Here is a 15,018-nt window from a genome sequence, read left to right as displayed (position 1 = left end):
AAAAAAAGACTGTAAAATTGCTCATTAATAATATTTTATGTTGACGACACGTTGAAATAATAGTTTGAGTGTATTTGGTTAAAGAAAACATTAAAATTAATTTCACCTGTTTCTTTCTACTTTTTTAAAAGTTTATTTATTTATTTTGGTGGGGGTGGAGGGGTGGAGACAGGGAGACAGAGAATTCCAAGCAGATTCCACACTGTCAGTGCACGGCCCGATGCGGGGCTCAAACCCATGAACCACAAGATCATGACCTGAGCCAAACTCGGATGCTTAACTGAGGTAAGCCACCCAGGTGTCCGTCCTTCTATTTTCTTAATGTGGCTATGAGAAAATTTAAAACTTCATTTGTGGCTTGCATTATAGTTCTATTGCTCTGATACAGACATTTCCAGAAGGCTCCCTTACATCCCTCCCAGTCAACACTCTCTGCTCCCCCAGGGTGAGGATGTGATAGGTCAGGGAGGGGGAAGGAGGCCTATCACAGACCTAAGAAAGAGCAAAACCAAAGTAGAGGTCCAGTTTAAGAGACCTCAGACCCTCCCCCAAATGCTCACTCCACCGGAACCCCTGCACACACAGAGTTTTGATTCTGAGGAACTAAATCTCTCAGTGTATCTGCAGGGATGGGAACCCTTATTACCTAGGAAGCTGTGGCTGGTGCCCCCCTTTTGCCTGTGTCCCTGACTAGCGGGTGCTAGTAAGGAGACGCCCTGTGGAGGGACCAGGCCAGGATGAACCCCGTTACAGGCACAGAAAAGTGGAACCAGGTGGTGGGGGAGAGGGGGTCAGAGGGCAGCAAGACCCAAAAGTCCTGATGAGGGAACGGCATCTCCTAAAGGGAAGGGCAGGGTCCTGGCAGGTCTTAGGCTGGAGGGAGGCTGGGAAGTGCTGGACCAAACAGGTCCGGCAGCGCTGTGTTGTTTAAGCAGCTGGCTTTTGCAGAGACCCGGCTAGGCGGGTGTGCGGTCAGCCAATGTGGGTGTGTGCTAAAATTCCCTCCTGACGCTCCCACTCCCAAATCCCTGGAGCAGCCCTCCGTCTCAGGGATGCTGGATGTGCAGGCATGGATACTTGTGGATTTCCCCTCCGGGTCCACGCAGAGAAGTGTGCCTGGTCACCAGGGCAACAGGAGTGGGCTGGGAGGGGCTGTAGGGCCGCGCTATGGATGTCCACAGGCCGTGGGGCTGGGGCCCAGTGGGCCTCATTTGGAGTTCAAGTCCAGGGAGGCCCAGCCGATACTGATGTAACCTCTTCCCAGGCCCTGAAGGATGAGGGTGGTCACAGCATCTCCTCTGGGACAGAAGTGAGAAGGGTGGAGGCCAGAATTACCCAGAAAAGGGCCTGTTCGTTTGCTCTAACCCCTCCCCCCACTTGGAAACACAAAACTATCTTCTGGAACCAAAAGTCTTCCTAATCATCTTTAAACCTCCTTACTTGGCCTGGGGCCTCCCCCAGGGGCAGGTTAGGGTTCTAATGGCAGCTGGGGGCGAGAGCTCCAACTTCCTCTCTGCCCCCAGTTAGGCTTAGGCCTTGAAACGTCCTTTCCCTCAGAGTCTGTTTTCTTATCTGTGCAATGGGCAGGGGGTGGCCCGGAATATTCCTCCACTTACTGGGTGGCCTGAGGCGGGGCCTGGGCTTTGGGGACAAAGGTCCTCATTTTGTCCTATGGAACCAAAGCCATGATCAAACAAACAGGCTCTGTGAGAAAGGAGGGGGTCTGTCTTGTATTCACTTGTACTGTGAACAGTCTCTGAGGGTCTGCAAGCTCCAGATGTTGTTCCAGGCACTGGGTTAGAGCAGAGAAAACAAAACCAAACGAAAACAACAAACCTCTTGTCTAGGAGAGGGGCCAGGTGACAGACAAGGTGAACGAGTGACCTAGAGTAGTACGTCAGGTCGTGCTGAGCTGTACCGAGGACGCAGATGTCTGGGGAAGGGCGAAGGCCTTTGAGCAATCTTACCCGGAAGCCTGGGGGCTGGCAGGTGCAGGGGTGGGGATGTGGGGGGAGGAGGAGGGGAGGTCGGAGGGGACAGGGTGGGGGTCCCTGTAAGATTCTGGAGCCACTGGCAGAGGTGGCTCTAAATCCATATATATGAACACCTTCCCTGGGCTTCTGATTAGCAACTAGCCCACTACCACGCAAGCTTCCTCAGCAAGAAATGGGCCGTCCATGACCTCATGGGGCCCACGGGGCCTCATGGGGTGGCTTCTGGGCCCATGGAGAGTCTTCAAGGATCCACAGAGATGAAGCGGTTCCTTGCCCCCAGCTCCCTGGGAGTCCCACCTGCATCCCGAGGACAGGGTGACCAAGGAGAAACTGCCCAGCCTCCAATGTCATGGGCACTGTGCCACCCTTGTGATCACATCCCTTCCAGCTCTAAAACCTTCAATGGCTCCCACCGCCTGAAGGATCCAATCCAGTCCCCTAATATTGAAGGCATTCTCTTTCTGAGCCCTGCCCCCTGCAAACTCCCCTACAAAGGGCTGCCCTCCATCAGCTCAGCAGAACCTGAGCTTCCCCACCCTGCTCTGTCCACCTGCAATTCCTTCGGGTTCCCTGTTACTCCCTCCCAACATTTTCTCCAACGGGCAGCCAAAAGTTTAGTGGATTGGACCAGAAAGCAAGAATCACACGAGGAAAGATGGATAAATTACACATACCAAAATTTACACACGTGTCATCAAAACACCTCGTGAAGAAAACGAATACTCAAACCATAGGCTCAAAGAAGATATCCGCAAAGCATACACCTAACAGAGAACAACCAAGCTGATGTTAAAAACGGACACAAGATTTGAAAATACCTCAAAGAAGAAGGCATACGAATGGCTAGTAAGCAGGTGAAAGACTGCCCAACATCATTAGTCATTAGGGAAATGCAAATCAAAACCACAATGAGATGCCGCGACACAACCACCAGAATGGCTAAAATTAAAAAGACTGTCGTCACAAATTGGTGAAGATGGGAAGTAATCAGAACCGTTGCATGTTATTGGAGGGAATGTGAGTTGGTACAACCACTTTGGAAAAACGCCGGTTTTCTGTTTTTTTTTAATTTTTCATTTTAAGAGAGCATGAGTGGGGGAGAAGGGCAGAGGGAGAGAAAGAGAGAATCTTAAGTAGGCTCCATGCCCAACACAGAGCTCGACAAAGGCTTGATCCCATGACCCCGGGATCATGACCTGAGCCTAAATCAAGAGTCGGATGCTCAACTGACTGAGTCACCCAGGCGCCCCAAAAAAGGCAGGTTTTTTGTGTGGTTTTAATAAGTCTAAACAGACACCTACCATCTGGCCAGCCATCCCACCCAAGAGAAATAAAATATGTCCACACAAAGACCTGGACATGAATCTTCATGGCAGCTTTCCTCATAATAGCCTGACACTGGTCCAGGGGTCCATCAATGGCAGAATGAACGACAGACAGTGGTATCTCACTGTCTATCTCACAACAGACTAGGAAGTGCTGATCCATACAACCACGTGGATGAATCTCAAAAACATACGGAGTGAAAGAAACCAAATGCAGAAAAATATACATACTGTCTGAACCCATCTGTATGAAGTCCAAGTGGTATACTAAGATATGTGTATTTACGTTGCATCGTATGTAAATTTGACACCAAAACAATACAAAAGCACCACCAATGAATACTGAACTCGAGCTAATGATATGTATGCTAATATATCCAGGGGTGCCCGAAACTTTCTTTGAAATGGTTTAAAAAGTAAGGTTTAAAAATTCACAGGAGGATAGAGGGATAGATGGGGGTGTAATAAAGTAAATATACAAAAACATTAAGGGTATGTGGCAGGTATATGGGTGTTAACTGAAAAATTCTTTCAACTCTTCTGCAAGTTTAAAATCTTTTAGGGGCACCTGGGTGGCTCAGCCAGTAAGCGTCCGGCTCTCGGTTTTGGCTCAGGTCATGATCTCATGGTTCTTGAGTTTGAGCCCTACGTTGGGCTCTGCACTCACAGTGGGGAGCCTGCTTGGGATTCTCTCTCTCTCCCTCTGTCTGACCCTCCCTCACTTTCTCTCTCTCTCTCTCAAAATAAATAAACTTAAAATAAAACAAAATATTTTACAGTAAACTACTGGGGATAAAGTTCTCCCCATCCCTTGAGACCCATTGAGAAGAAGCCTTTCTGTTATACTAGAAGCCCTGGGTTTGAATCCAGGCTGTGTGACCTCTGGCCAGTTACGTTACTTCTCCGGGCTTCGGTTTAAGCATCTATAAAAAGGTAGTAATAACCCTTACATAAAAGGGTTATTACGAAAACTCGGCGAGACAGAGGTCGGCCGGGTGCTTAGCACAACTCAGCAGATGTTAACTATTGTTTTTCCATCACTCCAACCCTCCAGCTGGGTTCTTGTCACTACAATTCTTCCCCTTTGTAGTCTTGATTTTAGGATTTAGCACATTTGATTAGAGTGACTGAGGTAGACATCTGTGTGCTGCACTTGGCTTGTAACCCAGACAACACCTGGCCCCAGGGGTAACCCACAAGTTCCAGCACCTTGTGGCTCAGCGACGGCCCCTGGCAGTAGGAGCTGATGTGGCCAGGCTGCTCAACACCAGTCATCACAGCAGTGAAACCAAATCCGACACGGTCTCCGCTCTGGGTATTTCCACCTTCGCTCTTGTGCTTGAGCCCCACAGCCCAGCCCCAAGCTCCATCACTGGCGCTGGCATTCTGCGGTCGCAAGTGGGCGCTCAGAGCGCCCAAATGACCCCAAACCCAAAGTCAGCAGGGATTCGAGGATCAGAGGGTCTGGCCCCGCTGGCCTTCTTTGGCCTGGTCAGAGCAGACGCCCTTGTGAGCTCGTTCCTTCGGGGCTCTGGTGCTTTCGTGACTCGGAGCAAGGCCCAAAGCTCCCAGCCTTGGCTCGCTCCTTCTCTGCTGGCAGAGCAGGTGACCCCGACACCCACGTCCTCCCCCTCAGCGGCCAAACTCCAGCAGAAGGCCCTGCAAAGGCAGCCAGAGGAACCTTTGGGTAACGAGCGGCACTGTTAGCGAAAAGTAAGGAGCCTCAGAAACTTTAATGTTTTAATTTATATTTGAAAAAGAGACAGAGCTTGAGCAGGGGAAGGGCAGAGAGAGAGAGGGAGACACAGAATCTGAGGCAGGCTCCAGGCCCCGAGCTGTCAGCACAGAGCCCGATGTGGGGCTCGAACCCATGAGCAGTGGGACATGACCTGAGCTGAAGTTAGACGCTTAACCGACTGAGTCACCCAGGCGCCCCGAGGCTCAGAAACTTGAGAGCAACTCCACCGGAATGAGCAATTGTTCACGACCTGTTTCCTTCGGCTCACTGGTGGGGGGCTCCGGTCAGGGCCTGCTGTCCAAGGACACCAGGCTGCCAGCCCAGAGGCAGTCTGGCCTGACACCCGAGGAGACCCTCACCCTGCACAGCATGGACACAGCAACCTGGTGTATTTGGGGGACTTTCTCACCAGCTTCCCTGACGGAGGGGTGAACTGGCATGTCCTCGTCTCCCTGGTCTGGTTTCTATGTCCCTGTCACGGGCCTATGAACCTGGCTTTGGCGAGCAAAGCTCTGCTCGGGGTGGACAGGCTGCCCCAGTGTGGGGTCAGGGCAGTGAGGGTGACGGCTTGGGGTGTGGGGCCTGGCTCGATGCTGCCTGTTTGGAAGGAAGAAATGGAAGGTGCCCAGCTCATGAGTGCCCCAGGCCCAGGGAGGCAGTTCAGAAAGTTCAGCAATGCCTCACTGTGCAGAGAACTGAGGCTCCCTTGTGCAGACTCAGCCAGCACTCAAGTGGAATGGGGGGTCGAAGGAGAGGTTCCACCCACGATCCCAACCCCAAGAAGCTTCCAGATCAAGGGGGTCTATTGGGATGCAGAAGCCTGGTCCCTGCCCTCACAGGCTCTCAGGTCTGTGGGTGTGCTCCAGTGACGGATATTATGGGATGGCCAGATAACTGTACAAGGTGCACGGGCACGCAGATGGCATGGGGAGCTGCCACGGTCCTGGGAAATCAATACTCGACACCTAACAGTCCCAAGTCAAGATGAGGACGCTAAGGCACAGAGAGGTTAAATAGCTTACCCAAGGGCACACAGCCAATACGCGGCAGAGCTGGGATTCAAACCCAGGCAATGTGGCTCTAGAGTTTGTACTTAAAAGCACTACACTATTCTAGCTCTGGAAGGAATTTAAAAAATTTCCCATGTATTTGCGTCTTTGTCATACACGGCAAAGAGGTTAGATAATGTTGTTCTATCATCTGGCATGTATACAAACATACACAGAGACATGTAAAAATGTACACAGAAATAACTTCCAGAAGGCTACGTAAGACATCATTGAAGACCGTTATTTCTGAGAAGTGCAGGGGATTTGTTTCAATTTTTATACTGATTAGCATTACTTACATGATTAAAACGTATCTTAATTAAATAAATGTGGGAAAATATACCTGTTTGTCACATAAACGAATGCAGGGTGGAGAGCTGTTGGCTTTGGGGTCTCCCGAGCCTGGCTCGTAACCCAGTTTTGCACAGACTCTGGTGGGGCTTGGATGCCTTATCCAACCACTATGACCTCCAGTTTCCTCTTCTGCAAAGGGAGTAAGTACAACCAGCTGAGAGAATTTCTCTTGGGAGCAAAGGAGATGCGGCAGGCAGGCACGTGGCATGAAAAGGGCACTCCGTGTGTGACGATTATCATGGGGTCACTAAGAGCACGCCTCTAAAAGCCACAATTGAATTGCCAAATGGATGGCAGCAACCACCCTAAGCTTCAGAAGTCCAAAGTCCCCTGCTTTCCTTTTGAGGTGGCACCTGTTTCTCCAGCTGGGACAGGATTGTCTAGAGGTCCTGGAGGGGAGTGTCCCTGTCTGTGACTCTGGTGGCCGTGAGATGCAGCCATGCCTCAACACTCCCAGGGTGAGACAGGACAGTTGCCCAGGACAGTTCCTTGTCCTCCATGCCGACTGCTCCTCAATGAAATGACTCCTTCTGCACAGAGCGGGAGGGACCAGAAACACAAGGACCGGCGTGTGGGAGGTGTGAGACCTGGTAGGAAGGGACATCAACCTCTCAGCTGGTGCCATCTCTCTACAAACTCACCACTCGAGGGTTGGTGGACATTTCACACACTCTGCCCAGCACAAGGGCGAAGACCTGGGGCTCATTAGTCTCTGTCCCAGCCCCTGCCGCGCCCTGGCCAAGTGACAAGGGCAAGGTATTTAACGTCTACAGGGCTCAGTTTTCTCATCTGTACAATGGAGCTGGTAACACCTGCCACATGCAACGCACACCAAGCAGCACCTGGTACGTGATAACACTTCAAACAGGTCTTTCTTCTGGCTGGGGCAGCCACATACACAGTCATGTTCTGTTTCTCCCAGGAACACCTGTTGCTACAGTGGCAACATACGAGATGGCCCAAGATAAGCACGAATCCACGGCTCGGCCCTCTAGGAGCCGCTGGGGCACCAAGAGGGTTAAGCACCACCGAGAATGAAGACAGGTGCACCTCTTCTGAAAATGATTGTCAAAATCTAAGAGAGACGGGATGGTGTGGCCCAGGCCCAGCGGCCCCTCCCAGGATGCACACGGGCACAAGGAGACGATGAGGATGGCTGGCTGCAGGGGCGTTTGCAATGACCAGACAATGGGAACGACCAAAGTCCATCCCTAAGAGAATGGGTCCATAATTTGTGATTCTATCCACCCGGGACCATCACGCAGCTGCTAAAAGGCAGGAACCAATGCAACACAGTTAAATCTCAAAATCCTGTTAATGTCCTGATTTTAGTCCTTGTGCTGAGGGTAGGTAAGAGAATGTCCTTCTGTTTGAGAAACACCCACTCAGATACATTGGGGTAAAGAGGCACCGTGTCTGCAACTTAGAACGAGCAGAGGTGACAAAATGTTCACTGGTGGGTCTGGGTGAAGAATGTACATACAGGAGTTCTCTGTACTATTCTCATAACTTCCCTGGGAGTCTGAAGTTACATTAAAAGAACAAATTTCAGGGGCGCCTGGGTGGCTCAGTTGGTTAAGCGTCCGACTTCAGCTCAGGTCATGATCTCACGGTCCGTGAGTTAGAGCCCCACGTCGGGCTCTGGGCTGATGGCTCAGAGCCTGGAGCCTGCTTCCGATTCTGTGTCTCCCTCTCTCTCTGCCCCTCCCCCGTTCATGCTCTGTCTCTCTCTGTCTCAAAAATAAATAAACGTTAAAAAAAAAAAAAGAACAAATTTCAGGGGCGCCTGGGTGGCTCAGTCGGTTAAGTGTCCGACTTCGGCTCAGGTCACGATCTTGCCGTTTGTGAGTTTGAGCCCCGTGTCGGGCTCTGTGCTGACAGCTCAAAGCCTGGAACCTGCTACGGATTCTGTGTCTCCCTCTCTCTCTGCCCCTCCCCTGCTCACACTCTGTCTCTCTCTGCCTAAAAAAAAAAAAAAAAAAAAAAAAAAAATTTAAAAACATTTAAAAAATTAAAAAAAGAACAAATTTCAAAATCACTCAAACCTAATGTTGAGTGGAATAAGCACATTACAGAAGGAAGGAACATAAGCAGGTGTAAAAACACACATGCCACAGCTCCGTGTCTTGTTTGTGGATACGGACACACCCAGTTCAGGATGCTGGTTCCTGCCGAGGGGAGAGGAAGAAAATGGGATCGGGGAGGAGTCTGCAGAAGGCTTCGGCCAGCTCTGTGACCCCTGATTTATTTTTTAGGGGATCTGGAGCAATAAGCCAAAATGACAAGGATTTAACAAAACTGAGTTATGGGTACTCAGGGCATCGTTATGTTTTCCCCTGGACTTCTGTGTGCTTGAAATACTTAATTAAAAAGCAAACAAAACACCCACACACCTTCCCCCAAGATCTCAGCGTGTGTCACAGGCTGAGGAGATACAGGGTGGGAGTTCCCCAGGCAGCCAAGCTTATTATTCCCTCTGCCAGCTCAATTTCTACAGTACACTCCAGCTTTTGTTTGTTTGTTTGTTTCGTGTCGTGAAGTCAGTTCTGGAGCGTGAGGGCTGTGCCGAAAGGCAATGAAGATAAGCCCAGCCTGGGGGTGGTTCATCAGTTCATCCAGAGAATCAAGCCCCAGGGGACTTGTGAGGAAATCCTCGGAAAACTGCCACAAGGTCACTAGAGAAGAAGCCAGAGGTCACTGGGGCCATTTTTCTGGAAGCCACAGGACTCGGGCCAGGAGCAGCAGCTGATGCCAGCTGGAAAGGCACCGTAGAGGCCCTAAGGTAATGACCAAAGCCAAGCCACTCCACCTGGCTGAGCTCCAGTGCCCCCCACCGTGATCAGGGAGACCAGGCCACCTCCCGGAAGGTTGTCTGAGGATCACGTGGGACGGCATACGGAAAGAACCCAGCCACGGCTGACGCATAACAGGTGGTAAGCACTAGAGGGGATGGGGCATTTGGGACAGTTCACAGAGATGTCCAGATGTGCAGCGACTGCTGATTTCCACAGTGTAAACACTACTGGCCTTGCTGACAATGAGCCATCAACGGTTTAACCAGCAGCTCGCAACGTTCCTGAATAGCTACCCACAGGCCTTTGTGAGCCTCCAAGCCGCTGGCCTCTGCCTCAGATGTTCCCCTAATGCTGAGGTTCTCTCTGTAGCATCCCAATATGTACTCATTGTATCTGTTTGACGACTTCTAGTGACAGGCCGGCTGGCTCACTACCTCACTGGGCAACCCATTGTGAGAAGCAATTTTCCATGTCTATGGAGACGAAATGTGTTTCTCTCAAGCTTTCCCTCTTGTTGCTTTCTCTATACGTTATAGGGCCTTGGGGACCACTCACCCGCCCCCGCAGAGCCCTTCAGCTATATGAAGATGGCTGGCACACCCCCTCCCGCACCCCAGGTCTTCTCTCCTCTTGGATGAACAGCCCTACTCTTCGACAAGGCTTCCCAGAGCTCACGTTTATCAGCTGTTTCCCTGTTGGCGGGCCTTGAGCTTGGTGTTTTACATACAGTGTCTCTATGAATTTGCAAATGAAGTGATTTTTTCTTTTTAAATAACATTTTAACATACACAACTCAACCATTTTTGGTATAGTCACAGAATTATGCAGCTATCAGTATAATTTTAAGACATTTCCATCACCCCAGAAGGAATCCCATACCCATAGGCAGCCATGATTTCCTCCCAACACCCCAGGCAGTGGCAACCACTAATCTACTTTCTATTTCTGTCTTTATAGATTGGCCTCTAGATATTTCATATAAGGAATCAGATAATATGTGGTCTTTTATGTTTGGTTTCTTTCACTTGCATATATATATATATATGCAAGTGAAATATATATATATATACATATGCACATATACATATGTACATATATGTACACATGTATATGTACATATCTATGTACACATACATACATATGTATATACATATACATATATATATGTATTTTTTTTAATTTTTTAAGTTTATTTTTGAGAAAGAGAGAAAGAGAGAGAGAGAGAGACAAAGCATGAGTGGGGGAGGGGCAGAGAGAGAGGGAGATACAGAATCCAAAGCAGGCTTTAGGCTCTGAGCTGTCAGCACAGAGCCCGATGCGGGGCTCCAACCCAGGAACCATGAGATCATGACCTGAGCCGAAGTCAAACGCTTCACGGAGCCACCCATATATAGGCGCCCCGCATATATATATTTAATTCCAGTGTAGTTAACATAGCATGATATTAGTTTCAGGCATACAAAACAGCGATTCAACAATTCCATACATCACTCAGTGCTCATCAAGATACATGCACTCCTTGTTGATTGATAGGGGCACATGTACCCCAATGCTTATAGCTGTGCTTTCAACAATAGCCAAATTATGGAAAGAGCCTAAATGTCCATCAACTGACAAATGGATAAAGAAGATGTGGTTTATATATACAGCAGAATACTACTTGGCAATGAGAAACAATGAAATCTGGCCATTTGCAGCAACATGGATGGAACTGGAGGGTATTATGCTAAGTGAAACAAGTCAGGCAGAGAAAGATACCATATGTTTTTACTCACAGGTGGATCCTGAGAAACTTAACAGAAGACCAATGGGGGAGGGAAAGGGGAAAAAAATAGTTATAAACAGAGAGGAGGGAGGCAAACCATAAGAGGTTCTTAAATAGAGAGAACAAGCTGAGGGTTGATGGGGGTGGAGGGGCGGGGGCTGGTGGGGAAAATGGGGGATGGGCATGGAGGAGGACACTTGTTGGGAAGAGCCCTGGGCATTGTATGTAAGCGATGAATCACGAGAACATACCCCCAAACCAAGAGCACACTGTATACCTGAGCCGAAGTCCGACGCTTAACCGAATGAGCCACCAGGCACCCCCACGGCACCCTTACTGAAAACCAATTGAATGTAAGTTACAGCGGGGTTTGGAGCTCCCTAATCATACTGTTTCACCATCCTTCTGAGCATGCTGAGTATCCTCTTTGTATTTTCGAAACGCAGAGTCTCAAACAGGGACTCTTTTGAGTTCCCCAGATGTGCCCTGAACAGTGAAGAAAGACACATTACCATCACTTCCCTCATCTAGATATCCTACCCCTATTAACGTGACACGACACGGCACCAGCTTTTCCCCAGCTACATACGCAAGCAACACTCTGATAAACGGTGGGAAACTGTTGCATTCTGAGGTCGGGATTCCTACTGTCGAAATGAAGGGAAATAACAGACCTACGAGATGAGCAGCGGTTGTGACAAACGCCGTATTCATCAGGAGAACAGGTAGGATATAAAGGCGGTGGCACTGAGCTCAGACTCAGGAGACCACGGTCTCATTCTGTTGTTCACTATGTGACCGTGGGGCACTCACTCCTGCTCTCTAGGTTCCGCGACCTCTTGAGAAAAATGAGCAGGCTGAACTGGACCTGGGACGGCAAGTAGGTTGAACGTGCACGCGGTCGGTAGAAGCTGCTTAGACTGATGTTGAAGTCTCCGCAGGAAAAGAAGGCTAGGACACAGCGTGCTGTCTGCCACGGGCTCCGTCCTGGCTCTGCCATGCACCGACATGGACCCGACCAGGGACTAAGGCTCTTTCCAGCACTATGAATTCCACGATTCTGGACTCAACTGACCCGTGGCTGGATGCCACCTAAAGGCTTCTCTCCCTAGCTGGGCTGGCTCGGCCCCAGCAGACAGCCTGCGAGAAGGCAGGCGGCCAGCCCAGCTTCTCTGTGGCCTCCTTCCTGCCAGATGCTTTTCCTCGACGTGTAGAAGCTGAGCCACAGCTGCTGCCGGATTCTACCTCTGGCCCAGTGTTTGGTGCACACGGGACCAAAAACGCGGCTCCGGGCTGACCACGGGGATGGAAGAGACGGGGCCAGTTTCAGAGTCAGAATGTCTTAAGCCTGTAACGTGCACAACCCACGGCCCGGTTTCACAGGCTAAATAAATGCCTGAGGCCCTGGTGGGTTCCCACCAACGCCTGGGGGCTCCGAGGACGGTGTTTGGAAAATCGTGTTGTGAGAAAGTTCCCTGGCTTTCTCTCCACCCAGAAACCGAAAGGCCTTCTGCGAGGCGGTGGGACACAGGGTGCAGCTTAAGCCGTGCCCCCACCCCCCCCACCCTCTCCCCCACCCTCCCCCCTCCCCCCCACCCAACACTTGGTGGGTTAGCCTCAGGAACCTGGGATGCGGTGCTGTGGGCCCCTGCCCACAGCTTCTCAGAGGGGAAGTCAGCTTAAGCAGGTCTTCCGGACCCCGGAAGTGCTGAGAACGGGTCAGGCTGTCTCAGTTTGCACGTCACAGCCCACATCAAGGGGTCTAGCAGGTCAAAGGCCTTCAAACTTTCCACACCTGTGTGTGCTGCCGACCTCTGTTGCTTGGCACATGCCAGGCACTGCCCGGCTCCCAGCCCTGCCTTCCAGACTGTCTGCCGGGTCATCCGCTGACCCCAAGGGTTCCACCTGCTTAGACTGAGCCACTCCGGAGCCCCGGTGGAGCCTAGTGGAGCCAGGCTCCAGTGCTGAGCCCTCTGGTGGCTGCTCCCACTATGCCGGGCCTGCCCCCAGACCCCATGTCTCAGGTTTGACTGCTGGCTCATAGCTTCTCTCTGCATGGCCCTTGGCCCTGGCCAATCTGTGCTCCTGAGAGCCTTGGACACCACAGCCTCCTGGGAACCTGGGTCAAGTTCCTCCACCCTCCTGATGGGTAGTAACTTCCTCTGGCTCACAGGTCACAGCCTCTGTCCCTATCCCAGCCAGCCCCTTGAACCCAGCCTTACTTGACTCAGCCTGCTGGCCCTGCCCACACACCAGTCCTAGGCTAAGAATACCCACTCCCATCAAGACCCAGCTCATAGATGATAATACCAATTCTTTCCCCAGTGCTGTGTGCAATTGGGCTCTGAGCGATGGCAAGGGCTGGGCTGATTAGTGGTTTGAGCACGGGCTCGGGAACCAGACAGCCTGGACTAGAATCCCAGCTTGGTGACCTTGACAAGTGACTAGAGCTCTCTCTGCCTCACTTTCTTTACACTTAAGATGGGAGGTATGAAAGGCACCTGGGTGGCTCAGTTGGTTAAGCGTCCGACTTTGGCTCAGGGCACGATCTCACGGTTCATGGGTTTGAGCCCCATGTCGGGCTCTGTGCTGATAGTTCAGAGCCTGAAGCCTGCTTCAGATTCTGTGTCTCCTTCTCTCTCTCTCTCTGCCCCTCCCCAGCTCGTGCTCTGTCTCTCTCAGTCTCTCAAAAATAAAATTAAATAAATAAATTTTCAAAAAAAAAAAAAAGATGGGAGATATGAGCATTACTACCTTATGGGATTCTGTAAAGAGTTCAGGATAGTGCCCGGCATACAGCAAGCATCAAGGATGTTACTCTCAACCATTCATTCATCCAATGAGTATTTATTGAGCATCTACTATGGACCAGACAAAATTCTAGTCTTGCCACGATAATAATTACAAAAATAATCATACATAGTGAAAAAGCAGCTGACATTTCCCTCCTTCCTCACCTCCCCCGCCTCTGCCCAAATCCTTAGAAACTTCACTGAACATGAAGATGGTTACTGGAAAAGAGAGCATTTGGGGGACAGATTTCCTGCCTGGGACTGAAGCTGGATGCAGTGGGGACACAAGAACCCAGGTCACCAAGGGCATTGGGCAGGCCCGTGGGCAGCTGTGACACCTGTATGTTGACATGGGCTGCGGCCACCTCTGCAAAGACACACAGGAGAGGGACCAAGTGTTGCCCTCAGTGGGGGACGGGGAGGCTGGGGCACAGGGGTGGGAGGAAGGCGTTTCACTGTATACCTTCTTTTGCACCTTTTGAATTCAACTCATGTGACTCTACCACCTGTTCCCAAAATAATTAAAACAATTTGTAACTTTGAAAAAGAAAAGTTCTCATCAAGGGGATTTCAGATGTGGAACCGAGCTGGGTTCTGCACAAGCACATCTAGAGAACGCTGCTTTCTTGTTTTGGCTAAGATGGCACGTGCAGGTCATTTCCCTTCTAGAACTTATCTCAGAGAGATATTTCAGAGGTGAGATAAGGCTCCACGGACAAAGATGTTTACTGCAACGTGACTTACAGACGTCAAGAAGGAGAATCAAATGGTGAACAACGTGTCTTGTCACGGCCCGTCTGCTCCCGGCGCTCTGTGTCAGTCATGTCTACCACTGTGCGCCCAGGCTCAGCACAGAATAGGTGCTCAATGAAATTTTTTTAAATGCTTGAATGACTGGGGAAGGATTAGTACGATACGAAATTGGCAACAGCCAATTATTTTTGATCTACAAAGAAAGCAATTTTAGATATTCAATCTAATACAAACCCTGGAATCACATATCTGTAAAGATACAGCTGCACATGTGCAAAATGATAAACAGACAAAGATACTTGCTGGGTTCACTGCAGCATTGTCTGCAATGGGGAAGAGACTGGAAACCATCTAAACGTCCATCGGAAAGGGGCTGGGTGAATGAATGGATACCAGGCAACTGCTACAAGAAGAATGAAGAAGCCCTCTGTACACTGACATGGAAAGGCTTCC

General features: G+C 50.3%; 1 protein-coding gene and 1 long non-coding RNA gene across 3 annotated transcripts in view; one reads left to right on the top strand and one right to left on the bottom strand.

Annotated features, from left to right (window-relative positions):
* The window catches only part of RIN3 (Ras and Rab interactor 3), a 123,249-nt gene that overhangs the window by 85,228 nt on the left and 23,003 nt on the right, over positions 1-15,018 (bottom strand). The window lies entirely within an intron of this gene.
* LOC128316106 (uncharacterized) lies at positions 11,156-12,548 on the top strand. The gene is made up of 3 exons (XR_008299620.1): positions 11,156-11,373; positions 11,467-11,745; positions 11,847-12,548. It is a non-coding gene; the product is annotated as an uncharacterized LOC128316106 (long non-coding RNA).

Source organism: Acinonyx jubatus, chromosome B3 (assembly GCF_027475565.1).
Source record: "Acinonyx jubatus isolate Ajub_Pintada_27869175 chromosome B3, VMU_Ajub_asm_v1.0, whole genome shotgun sequence".
NCBI classification, from domain to species: domain Eukaryota; kingdom Metazoa; phylum Chordata; class Mammalia; order Carnivora; family Felidae; genus Acinonyx; species Acinonyx jubatus.
Note: the sequence above shows the minus strand (reverse complement) of the source record. Positions and strands in the feature narration are given on the sequence as shown.